Source organism: Pongo pygmaeus, chromosome 5, assembly GCF_028885625.2.
Source record: "Pongo pygmaeus isolate AG05252 chromosome 5, NHGRI_mPonPyg2-v2.0_pri, whole genome shotgun sequence".
Lineage (NCBI taxonomy): Eukaryota > Metazoa > Chordata > Mammalia > Primates > Hominidae > Pongo > Pongo pygmaeus.
The window spans coordinates 86,433,311-86,446,676 of NC_072378.2; the positions used below are offsets into that span (position 1 = coordinate 86,433,311).

General features: G+C 36.3%; 1 pseudogene; it reads left to right on the forward strand.

Moving 5' to 3' along the window:
• The first annotated feature begins 836 nt into the window (after positions 1-836).
• LOC129039391 (hsc70-interacting protein-like) lies at positions 837-1,946 on the forward strand (annotated as a pseudogene).
• Positions 1,947-13,366: the final 11,420 nt, after the last annotated feature.

Here is a 13,366-nt window from a genome sequence, read left to right on the forward strand (position 1 = left end):
CTCCTAGCTTAAATCAGGAAGAATTAGATACCCTGAACAGACCAATAACAAGCAGCGAGATTGAAATGGTAATTTCAAAATTACCAACATAAAAAGTCCAGGACCAGATAGATTCACAGCAGAATTCTACCAGATATTCAAAGCATTGGTACCAATCCTTTTGACACTATTCCACAAGATAGAGAAAGAGGGATCCCTCCCTAATTCATTCTATGAAGCCAGCATCACCCTAATACCAAAACCAGGAAAGGACATAACCAAAAAAGAAAACTACAGACCAAAATCCCTGATGAATATAGATGCTAAAATCCTTAACAAAATACTAGCTAACCAAATCCAACAACATATCAAAAAGATAATCCACCTTGATCAAGTGGGTTTCATACCAGGGATGCAGGGATGGTTTAACATATGCAAGTTAATAAATGTGATACGCCACATAAACAGAATTTTTTAAAAATCACATGATCATCTCAATAAATACAGAAAAAGCATTCAACAAAATCCAGCATCCCTTATGATTAAAACTCTCAGCAAAATTGGCATACAAGAAACACCTCAACATACTAAAAGCCATCTATGACAAACCCACAGCCAACATTATACTGAATGGGGAAAAGTTGAAAGCATTTCCTCTGATACCTGGAACAAGATAAGGATGCCTACTCCCACCACTCCTCTTCAACCTAGTACTAGAAGTCCTAGCCAAAGCAATCAGACAACAGAAAGAAATAAAGGGCATCCAGAGCCGCCCCCTTCTGAGCGGTCATGCCGAGCCAGCTCCTGGGCCTGGAACCGGCCCGCAGCCCCCCAGCTTCACCCACCACCTCCCTACCATGGACACCCGCAAAGTGAACGAGCTTCGGGCCTTTGTGAAAATGTGTAAGCAGGATCCAAGCATTCTGCACACCGAGGAAATGCGCTTCCTGAGGGAGTGGGTGGAGAGCATGGGAGGTAAAGTACCACCTGCTACTCAGAAAGCTAAATCAGAAGAAAATACCAAGGAAGAAAAACCTGATAGTAAGAAGGTGGAGGAAGACTTAAAGGCAGACGAACCATCAAGTGAGGAAAGTGATCTAGAAATTGATAAAGAAGGTGTGATTGAACCAGACACTGATGCTCCTCAAGAAATGGGAGATGAAAATGCGGAGATAACGGAGGAGATGATGGATCAGGCAAATGATAAAAAAGTGGCTGCTATTGAAGCCCTAAATGATGGTGAACTCCAGAAAGCCATTGACTTATTCACAGATGCCATCAATCTGAATCCTCGCTTGGCCATTTTGTATGCCAAGAGGGCCAGTGTCTTCGTCAAATTGCAGAAGCCAAATGCTGCCATCTGAGACTGTGACAGAGCCATTGAAATAAATCCTGATTCAGCTCAGCCTTACAAGTGGTGGGGGAAAGCACACAGACTTCTAAGCCACTGGGAAGAAGCAGCCCATGACCTTGCCCTTGCCTGTAAATTGGATTATGATGAAGATGCTAGTGCAATGCTGAAAGAAATTCAACCTAGGGCACAGAAAATTGCAGAACATCGGAGAAAGTATGAGCAAAAACGTGAAGAGTGAGAGATCAAAGAAAGAATAGAAGGAGTTAAGAAGGCTCGAGAAGAGCGTGAGAGAGCCCAGAGGGAAGAAGAAGCCAGACGACAGTTAGAAGCTCAGTATGGCTCTTTTCCAGGTGGCTTTCCTGGAGGAATGCCTGGTAATTTTCCTGGAGGAATGCCTGGAATGGGAGGGGGCATGCCTGGAATGGCCAGAATGCCTGGACTCAGTGAAATCCTTAGTGATCCAGAGGTTCTTGCAGCCATGCAGGATCCAGAAGTTATGGTGGCCTTTCAGGATGTGGCTCAGAACCCAGCAAATACGTCAAAATACCAGAACAACCCAAAGGTTATGAATCTCATCAGTAAATTGTCAACCAAATTTGGAGGTCAAGCATAATGCCCTTCTGATAAATAAAGCCCTTGCTAAAGGAAAAGCAACCTAGATCACCTTATGGATGTCACAATAATACAAACCAGTGTACCTCTGACCTTCTCATCAAGAGACCTGGGGTGCTTTGAAGATAATCCCTACCCCTTTCCCCTAGATGCAGCTGAAGCAATTTACAGTGCTTTGCCATTAGGGTATTCATTCAGATAATGTTTTCCTACTAGGAATTACAAACTTTAAACACTTTTTAAATCTTCAAAATATTTAAAACAAATTTAAAGAGTCTGTTAATTCTTTTATTTTTCTTTACTAATCATTTTGGATTTTGTTTTCTTTGAATTATTGGGCAGGGAAGATACTTATATATGGAAGATTATTGCTGTAATTTGAGTGAAATAAAAGTTATTAGTGCGAGGCAAACATAACTCATTTGACGATTAAAAAAAAAAGAAAGAAAGAAAGAAAGGGCATCCAAATTGGTAAAGAGGAAGTCAAACTGTCCCTGTTTGCTGATGATACAATCACTTACCTAAAAATCCCTAAAGAATCTTCCAGAGATCTCCTAGAACTGATAAAAGAATTCAGCAAAGCTTTTAGACACAAAATTAATGTACACAATCAGTGTACTCTTCTATACAGGTGCACTTCTGTATAGTGACCAAGCTGAGAATCAAATCACGAACTCAACCCCTTTAACAATAGCTGGAAAAAAAATTATATATATACATATATATATATATGAATATACCTAACCAAGGAGGTGAAAGACCTCTACAAAGAAAACTACAGAACACTGCTGAAATAAACTATATATGACACAAACAAATGGAATCACATCCCATGCTCATGGATGGATAGAATCAATTTTTTTTTTTGAGACACAGTGTCACTCTGTCGCCCAGGCTGGAGTGCAGTGGTGCCACGTCAGCTCACTGCAACCTCCGCCTCTGGGTTCAAATGATTCTCATGCCTCAGCCTCTCCAGTAGCTGGGATTACAGGCATGCACCACCACGCCCAGCTAATTTTTGTGTTTTTAGTAGGGACGGGGTTTTGCCATGTTGGCCAGGCTGGTCTCAAACTCCTGAGAAGTGATCCACCTGCCTTGGCCTCCCAAAGTGCTGGGATTACAGGTATGAGCCACCACAGCCGGCCAATAGAATCAATATTGTGAAAATGAGCATACTGCCAAAAGCAATCTGCAAATTCAAAGCAATTCCCATCAAAATACCACCATCAGGCTTCACAGAATTAGAAAAAAAAATTATAAAATTCATATGGTATTGAAAAAGAGCCCACATCGCCAAAACAAGACTAAGCAAAAATAACAAATCTGGAGGCATCACATTACCTGATTTCAAACTATACTATAAGGCCATAGTCACCAAACCAGCATGGTACTGGTATAAAAATAGGCCCATAGGACAATGGAACAGAATAGAGAACCCAGAAATAAACCTAAATACTTACAGCCAACTGATTTTCGACAAAGCAAACAAAAACATAAAGTGGGGAAAGGACACCCTTTTCAACAAATGGTGCTGGGATAATTGGCTAACTACAAGTAAAAGAATGAAACTGAATCCTCATCTCTCACCTTATAAAAAAATCAACTCAAGATGGATTAAGGACTTTAATTTCTGAAACTATAGAAATTCTAGAAGATAACATTGGAAAACCCCTTCTAGACATTGGCTTAGGATAGGATTTCATGACCAAGAACCCAAAAGCAAATGCAATAAAAACAAAGATAAATAGTTGGGACTTAATTAAAGAGCTTTTGCACAGCAAAGGAACAGTCAGTAGAGTAAACAGACAAACCACAGAGTAGGGAAAAACATCTTCACAATCTATACATATGACAAGGGACTAATATCCAGCATCTGCAACAAACACAAACAAATCAACAAGAAAAAAATAAACAATCCCATCAAAAAGTGAGCTAAGGACATGAATAGGCAGTTCTCAAAAGAACATATGAAAAATGTTCAACATCACTAATGATCAGGGAAATGCAAATCAAAACCACAATATGATACCACCTTACTCCTGCAAGAATGGCCATAATAAAAAGAAAAGTAGATGTTGGCGTGGATGCGGTGAACAGATAACACTTCTACACTGCTGGTGAGAATGTGAACTAGTACAACCACTATGGAAAACAGTGTGGAAATTCCTTAAAGAACTAAAACTAGAACTACCATTTGATCCAGCAATCCCACTACTGGGTATCTACCCAGAGGAAAATAAGTCATTATATGAAAAAGATAATTGCACATGCATGTTTAACATTTGTAGCAACACAATTCACAATTGCAAAAACGTGGAACCAAACCAAATGCCCATAGATCAATGAGTGGATAGAAAAACTGTGATTGATATACATATATACAATATATATATGTATGTGTGTGTGTGTGTGTGTGTGCGTATATATACACACACATATATATATATACTACTCAGTCATAAAAAGAATGAATTAATGGCATTTGCAGTGACCTGGATGAGAGTGGAAACTATTATTCTAAGTGAAATAACTCAGGAATGGAAAACCAAACATCTTATGTTCTCACTCATAAGTGGGAGCTAAGCTATGAGGATGCAAAGGCATAAGAATGACACATGGACTCTGGGGACTCAAGTGGAAAGGGAAGGAAGGGTTCAGGGATAAAAGACTACAAATAGGGTACAGTGTCTACTGCTCAGATGATGTGTGCATCAAAATCTCAGAAATTATTACTAAAGAACTTACTTATATAACCAAATGCCATCTGTTCCCCAATAACCTATGGAAATAAAAAAAGGGGTGTGAAAGCCAGAAAGGTCCTAAAAATTATCTAGAGGTCCTCTCATTTTAAGGATGATGAAATGAGGTCCAGCAGCCAGAGTGGCTGCACCCCACTTTCCAAGACTCACTGGGAGTTATTGGTAGAACCAGATGTAGCACCAGGCTAACTGCAATGCCCTCACTGGAGTTTGTTGGAGATGCCAACCTCAGTCTCCTTAAACCCATTGCTGCAACGGAATGTACTGCAACCCTGTAGAGATCTAATGGTTATGCTAAAACCTAAAGAAATTGGAGGGTATATTTTCCTAGTGTTTTGATTTCATAAAGATTTATGTAAGTAAAGGTTAAATTCAGACTGTCAAAAAAAGAAATGGAATTGGAAACATTCCAAATGACACCACAGAAATACAAAGGATCATTTGAGACTACTATGAACATCTTTATGAGCACAAACTAGAAAACCTAGAGGAAATGGATAAATTTCTGGAAACATACAACCCTTGTAGGTTAAATAGGAAGAAATAGAAACCCTGAGCAAACAAATAACAAGCAGCTAGATTGAGTCAGTAATTTTTAAATTACCACCCAAAAAAGCCCAGGACCAGATGGATTCATAGCTGAATTCTACCAGACATTCAAAGAAGAATTGGTACCAATCCTGGTGAAACTATTCCAAAAGACTGAAATAAAGGGAATCTTCCACAAATCATTCTATGAAGCCAATATCATCCTGATATCAAAACCAGGAAATGACAAAGCAAATAAAGAAAACTACAGACCAATATCGCCAATGAATGTAGATACAAAAATCTTCAACAACATACTAGCTGACTGAATCCAACAGCATATCAAAAAGATAATTCAGAAGAAAAAAAGATAATACATCATGGTCAAGTGGGTTTCTTCTCAGGGATGTGGGATGATTTAACATACTCAAGTCAATAAATGTAATACATCACATAAATAGAATTAAAAACAAAAACCATATAGTCATCTCAATGGATGCAGAAAAAGCATTTGACAAAATCCAGCATCCCTTTATGATTAAAACTCTCAACAAACAGGCATAGAAGGCACTTATGTCAAAATAATAGAAGTCATATACAACAGACCCACAGCCAACATCATACTGAATGGGGAAAAGTTGAAAGCATTCCTCCTGCAAACAGGAAAAAGACAAGGATGCCCACTTTCACCACTTCTTATTCAACACAGTTCTGGAAGTCCTAGCCATAGCAATTAGGCAAGAGAAAGAAATAAAAGGCATTCAGATTGGAAAAGAGGAAGTCAACCTATCACTGTTTGCTGATGATACAATCATACACCTAGAAGATCCTAAAGACTCCTCCAAAAGATTCCTAGATTTGATCAATGAGTTGAGTAAAGTCTCAGGTTACAAAATCAATGTACACAAATCAGTAGCATGCTATATACCAACAACAACCAAGCTAACAATCAAATCAAGAACTCAATCCCTTTTGCAACAGCTGCAAAAAAGTAAAATAAAATACCTAGGAATATACCTAACCAAGGAAGTGAAGGATCTCTACAAGGAGAAGTACAAAACAGTGCTGAAAGAAATCACAGATGACACAAACAAATGGAAACATACTCCATGCTTATGGATTGAAAGAATCAATATTGTGAAAATGACAATACTTTCCAAAACAATCTACAGATTCCATGCAATTTCTATCAAAATACGAACATCATTTTTTACAGAATCAGAAAAAACAATCTAAAAATTCCTATGGAACCAAAACAGAGCCTGAATAGCCAAAGCAATCCTAAGCAAAAAGAACAAATCTGGAAACATTGCATTACCAGAATACAAATTATACTATGGTAACCAAAACAGCACAGTACTGATTTAAAAAGTAGGTACACAAGCCAATGGAACAGAATAGAGAACCTGGAAGTAAAGCCAAAATTGGACAGCCAACTACTAATCTTTGACAAAGCATACAAAAACATAAATTGGGGAATAGGCAACCTATTTAATAAACGGTACTGGGGAAACTGGCAAGCCAGATGTGGAAGAATGAAACTGAATCCCTATCTCTCACCTTATACAAAAATCAACTCAAGATGGATCAAAGACTTAAATACATAAACTGAAACCATAAAAATTCTAGAAGACTATGTTAGAAAAACTCTTTTGGACATTGAGCTAGGCAAAGATTTCATGACTAAAACCCCAAGAGGAAATGCTACAAAAACAAAAATAAATAAATAGGACCTAATTAAACTAAAATGTTTCTGCACAGCAAAAGAAATAATCAGCAAGGTAAACAGGCAACCTAAAAAGCGGGAGAAAATATTTGGGAACTATGCATCTGACAAAAGACTAGTATGCAGAATCTACAAGAAACTCAAAAAAATCAGCAAGAAAAATAAATAATCCTATCAATAAGTGGGCTAAGGACATGAATAGACATTTCTCAAAAGAAGATATACAAACAGCCAACAAAAAATGCTCAACATCATTAATCATCAGGGAAATGCAAATTAAAACCACAACTTACTCCTGCAAGAATGACCATTATTAAAAAATCAGAAAACAATAGATGTTGATATGGATGTGGGGAAAAGGAAACACTTTTACACTGCTGGTGATAATGTAAACCAGTACAACCTCTAAGGAAACCAGTATGAAGATTCCTTAAAGAGCTAAAAGTAAATATACCATTCAATCCAGCAATTCCACTACTGGGTAGCTACCCAAAGGAAAAGAAATCATTATATAAAAAAGACACTTGCACACGTATGGATTATAGCAGCACAATTCACAATTGCAATGATGTGGAGCCAACCTAAATGCCCATTGACTAAAGAGCAGATAAAGAAAATATGCTATATATACACCATGGAATACTACCCAGCCATAAAAAGGAATGAAATAATGCCTTTTGCATCAACTCGAATGTAGCTAGAGGCCTTTATTCTAAGTGAAATAATGCAAAAGTGGAAAACCAAAAGCCATATGTTATCACTTATAAGTGGGAGCTAAGCTATGAGCATGCAAAGGCATACAGAGTGATATAATGGACTATAGAGACTCAGAAAGGGGAGAGTGGGAGTGGGGCTAGGGATATAAAACTAAATATTAGGTACAGTGTACACTACTTGGGTGACAGGTTCACTAAAATCTCAGAATTTACCACTATATAATTCATCCATGTAACAAAAAAACCATTTGTACATCAAAAGCTATTGAAATAAAATTTTTTTATAAAAAGGTGTGCCCCATGCCCCACTTCTTCTGGACTTAAATAAAGATGTGATAAATTGAGTTGAAGCAGCCATCTTGTATAAATAAAACCAACTAGTGAAACTTAGTCCTAAAGCTCTGAAATATACTTAGGTCAAAGTGAGGTGATTATGCCTCAACTCTCTGAATATAAGCCCTCAGCAAGCACAGATCCAGGTTAGAAGGATTGGAGACAGCCTAGGGGTTTGGCTACAAAACATACCCTCTGCTAATCAGTGTGGTGGTTTCACATAACTGCTATCACTGGGACCACATGGGCATCATTCCTTTGGCATTTCAGAAATCCTGTTTCCTTTCTTGGATAGGATAACAATCCTTGGGAGGAAAAGGGATTAACTTTTCCTCCCAAAGAAAAGGGAATGCTGCCACATTCCCTCCTGGGAAGTTCCAATCCTCTTCAATCTGGGATCATTAAGTACTGAGATTTTTATTCAGAATCTGTTTTCATTGTTCTTAATGTTTTCACATGCTCTCTATCCTGCTATTAGGTAGAATTTTTATAAATCTCCTGGTGAGTCTATCTGTAGAAATTGGATTTGTCCACAATTTATAGAGATGGAAAATATTACCATAAATAAAATTTTATTTCTATTAGTGCAGAACTGGTATGGGGCTATGTTCTACAAAATCCTAAGGGGCCCAGGATCTTTTCAGCTCACGATTCCACCACCCTAAGACAAAGCCATACTCTGTGGGGTTCAAAATGGCCGCCATTGCATCCGTGTTTTGGTCAGCAGGGTGGAGAAAGGGACGAAGTGTGTGTTAAAGGTGTGTAATAGTTGTCTTCTAAAGAAGCTCCCAAAAGCTACCCCAAGACGCTTTTGCTTACATCTCATTGGCCAGGACTTGGTCACAGGGCCACACCTTGCTGCAAGGCAAGCTGGTAAACAGTGTTATTATTTTTATAGCCATAGTGATGTATTAAATAAATCAGTAGCAATAGAAGAATGAGGAAATATTAAGAGATGACAATCAATGTTTACTACAGAAAGTTATAGAAAACTGCTCATTGAAATCTTGCCTAAGGGAATTAACTCTTTCCTTATTGAAACCACCAGGTCCCTCAAAATAAAACACATTTTTAATGCAGGACTGTGTCTAATGTCTTCAAGCATGGTAAAAGGGAGACATTTTACTGAATATTCATTTGAACTTTCTAATGTGGTATTATGCTGAAGAATTATCTATTAAAAATTAAAGTGAAAACAATTCCACTAAACAACGAGGTAACTGACAATCTTTCTGATCTTTGTCGAACTTATAGTAGAAAAAAATCTGTGTAGCTTTTTTGTATTGTTTATGTTTAAAACTTAGCCAACTAATGTCACTTACAACTTATATTAATCTATTTAGAGCTGTTTTCTATGACTTTAAAAAAAAAAAGTAAAGCCACAAACTTGATTTCCACTTGGACAAGAGTTCATTCCCTCTGCTTAAATACTTACAAGTTTATTGTCTCTTGTCCCTGTTTCCAAGCGTATTGAGTCTGCTCTTTGCTTGTATTTCCTGAAATTTTTTTTCTTTATTTGACATTACTAATCCAGTTTTAAGAAGATAGTAATATCTAGGACCATATAAAAAACTAACAGATTCCTTTATATAGTCCTTAGTATATGAAGCCAGTAAAAATGAAATTATTTGTAATGGGTATATGTAGTCACTCATTTATTCTTATTAGCTATATAATAGTACATATATACATACATACATACTATTCTCTTATAACAATGTAGAAGACAGTCTGTATATATAATCTTATAACAATGTAGAAGAGTCTGTATATATAATGCATATAGCATAATGTATATAGTATGATATAGAAATATATTTGAGTGTATTAGAATGAGTAAGTACACCAAATATCTCATTAAATGAGAATAATTGAGTCAGCCTGCTTTATCATAGATTTGAATAATAAATCTTAAAGAAATTTCAAATGAATTAATTAGAACTACCTGAATTATGACAAAGATCATATTGTAGGACCCAGAAGTTGCAGAAATCATTGCTGCTGTCATCCTATTGTCCAGAATATAGTTGCCCTGCCACAGCTATCTGCAAGACAGTCTGTGAAATATGTGAAATGTTATATCTAACTGAGCAGCCATGTGCCCAACTAAGACTCAAGAGGTCTATTATTAAAATATTATTAAAAGTAAGAGAGGGGGACCAGGTAGAGTGGACCCTCCATCTCTGACATATCTAGTCAATATATTAGACAGATGTCAAATGAATAAGGCAAATAACATTTACTGCAGAAAATCAGATCCTGAGCATATACAGCATCTGTCATATAAATTCATAAATGATTATTAATTGAAAGATTTTTTTGTCCTTAATCTACTGTTATTTCAAGAAAGTTAGAGATTTGATCCTGTAACACTGTTTATCTATATCTGGAAAATACCCAAATTTGGTTGCTAAGTTACCGGTTGATTTTACAGTTAAAACCTAATTGAATTAAGTAATCTTTAATAATAGAAGAGAAATTGCATAAGTAAATTTAAAGGACCCTAAATTAATTCCAATTAATGATTGTACATAGTTCTAAACAAACCAGTTAATTAAAAAGACAGTACATAAGAACTAAAAATTAATAAAAGAATAAACATAAATAAGCATTTTTCTTGAATACATTTTATTTCCTTTTTCTGCTCATTCTCATAAACGCAGTCATCTTTTTTGACAAACCTCATATTAAGACCTATGTGTAACAAGTATGGATTTGTCAGCATTTTCATGTTGAATAACAACTAAAAAAGAAATGGAAAACATAATAGAATTAGAAGATCAGATGTGTAGATTCCCAGTGATCAGAAAGCAGAAAAATGTCCTTCCTAGCCTTATGTTCTCCAGTTACTCAACAAACATCTGGCCGGGCATGGTGGCTCACACCTGTAGTCCCAGCACTTTGGGAGGCTGAGGCTGGCAGATCACTTGATGTCAGGATTCTGAGACCCATAGGAGGCTGGGACTACAGATGTGCACCACCACACCTGGCCAATTTTTGTATTTTCGTATAGATGAGTTTTTACTACAGCTCACCAGTACTCTCAGGCACAGTGCCATCCTCATATACTTCTGGAGAGGAGAAGGGGTCACTGTTCCCACATTTAATTCCTTCAGCTTTTTCCTACACCCATTTTTTTTCCTCCACATTCCTAGGAGATACAATCATTTCACCATGAAAGAGTTTCCTTATTACTGTGTCTAAGATGGATGCAAATCAGTGGTTTTTAAAATTAAAATATAATTTGAAATGATTTGAATATACAATATATTGATATTTGCCATTTTTGCAGTGATATGATCCTGGAAAAGACATTTATTAAACAAGCTCAAAAAGTAAGTTGTAATCTCAGAAACAAGATAATAATAGGTGTTCAGTGTCTGTCAAGGAATTAGCATTAAATCAATCACATATATGACTAAATGCCTATAATTAGGGGACAGGGCTGATGCAAGATATTGCCTGCTCCATTTTCTTTCTGCATTGCATGATTGAGCTTCTCAGGCCAGCCTTTTCTTTATTAATGTTTACTAATAGAATTCCAGCGCTTTGTCTTGAAACTATAGGTCATTTGAATTCCTAATACAAATAATTCAAATGATAATAAGAAAATACCATTCCCTATCCACTACAGTTGCAGAAAAGCAGATTTAGTTTTGTGACATAAAATTTAACATAGAAATGTAATTACTAACAAATAAATCTTGTAAAACACTTAGGCTTCAAAGATAATTGCTATGCCCTGTAAAAGTAACTTCTAGCAACTAAACAATCTATCGTAATTGATTGCCTTAAAAAGTTGTTTTCCTAGTTAATATTTGCACAAACTCTTCCCTATTTGCCCAGGACCTTTCTAGTTTTAGCACTGAAAGTCCCACAGCCCAGGAAAACCCTTACTCCTAGATAAGCTCAAAGGGTTGGTCACCCTGACACCATTATGTTCTAGACGGTACAAATGCATGTGAATTTTCTTTGTAAAGTCAGAAGAGAATTATTGCTACTTAGCTCTTTTCCCTTAAGCAGGAAGGTAGTAAAACCTACAACTGCAATATTCCTTGCTTAAACAAAGAGATTAAGGATCTGTGCCTCACTTAAATTAACAATGCAAACAACTGTAAACTACAAACTTTCATAATAATTTTAAATAAGTCAAAGTGCCCTGTGTCCCATAAAAGAGACATACATTTTTGGTTTGTTAAGTACTCAAAATAAAAAGTTAAATAGTTAACTTGTTAAATAGTTCTAACATGTAATAAAATAGATTTATGATTAATTTCAAACTGACAACAGTAATTTTGGTGTTCTCTTAAAACTTAGAGAGGCTTTGAGTAGAATGGTTTAATGAGCTCAGCACTATTTAAAAACTGCCCGAACTAGAATGAATCTTGCAGTGCTGGATTAGAATTAGTGATATCAGTATGAACTCATTTTTAGCTTAATATAAAAACAGATGGATAGACATAATAACAATTATAAATATGTGTACATACATCTATATAGATACGAGGGTTAGTGCCTATGTGTGTTACCTAGCTCTGTCTTCAGAGAAGGCCTAGAAGCAAAGACAACCTAGTAGCAATTAGCACACCCAATGCCTGATCTTGGACATAGGAGCCAACATGAAAGAGCTTTCAATGGCCACAGCTGAAAAAAGTTAAACAACAAAATAAGTAACATAACATAGAATTAAAACTCAAAATATATGTATAAGATTCCACTAAATTTGTAATAAAGAAAAAAATAAGGGCAATAAAAACAAGAAATAAAGAAAGGTAATAAGAGACAAGAAAGTGGATATTGGCAAAAAATATATTTCAAAATATATTTGGAAGAAGGAAAGGAGTTGGAAGGTTCTGGAAACTGATTAATCAAAATGGAGAAAAACATGGACAAAATTGCTTACAGAGGGACAATTTTCCTCATCAAATCTTGTGAATGCTCAGCCAGATTCAAAGTAAGGTAGAGTTGAGGTACAAGGCTGGAGCAGGGGCTTTGGTTAAGAGTTCATATGGGAAACATTGGTGTTCCCCCTTACCTTCTACATGCTGGGTATAAAATCCTGGGAGCCAGGTGTCCATTCTCAAGAGGGCACCTTCTCAAGGGAAATTGAGAGGCTCAAGAGAAAAGATGCTCTCTGAGACCATAGATTAAATCTTCGGAGGCAGTCAATATATGGCATCTATGAAACAAGGATGGAATGTTGATTCTTTCAGCTAAAAGGAGTATCAGAAGCAAAAAAACAATTGGAAGAGGCAAATTATCAGAGAAATAATACTAGAGAAATTCTCAGAGATAGCAAAGTCACTAGACTGAAAATTCCCACTGAGTCTCCAAAATACTGATTTAAAAAAACTGAGTT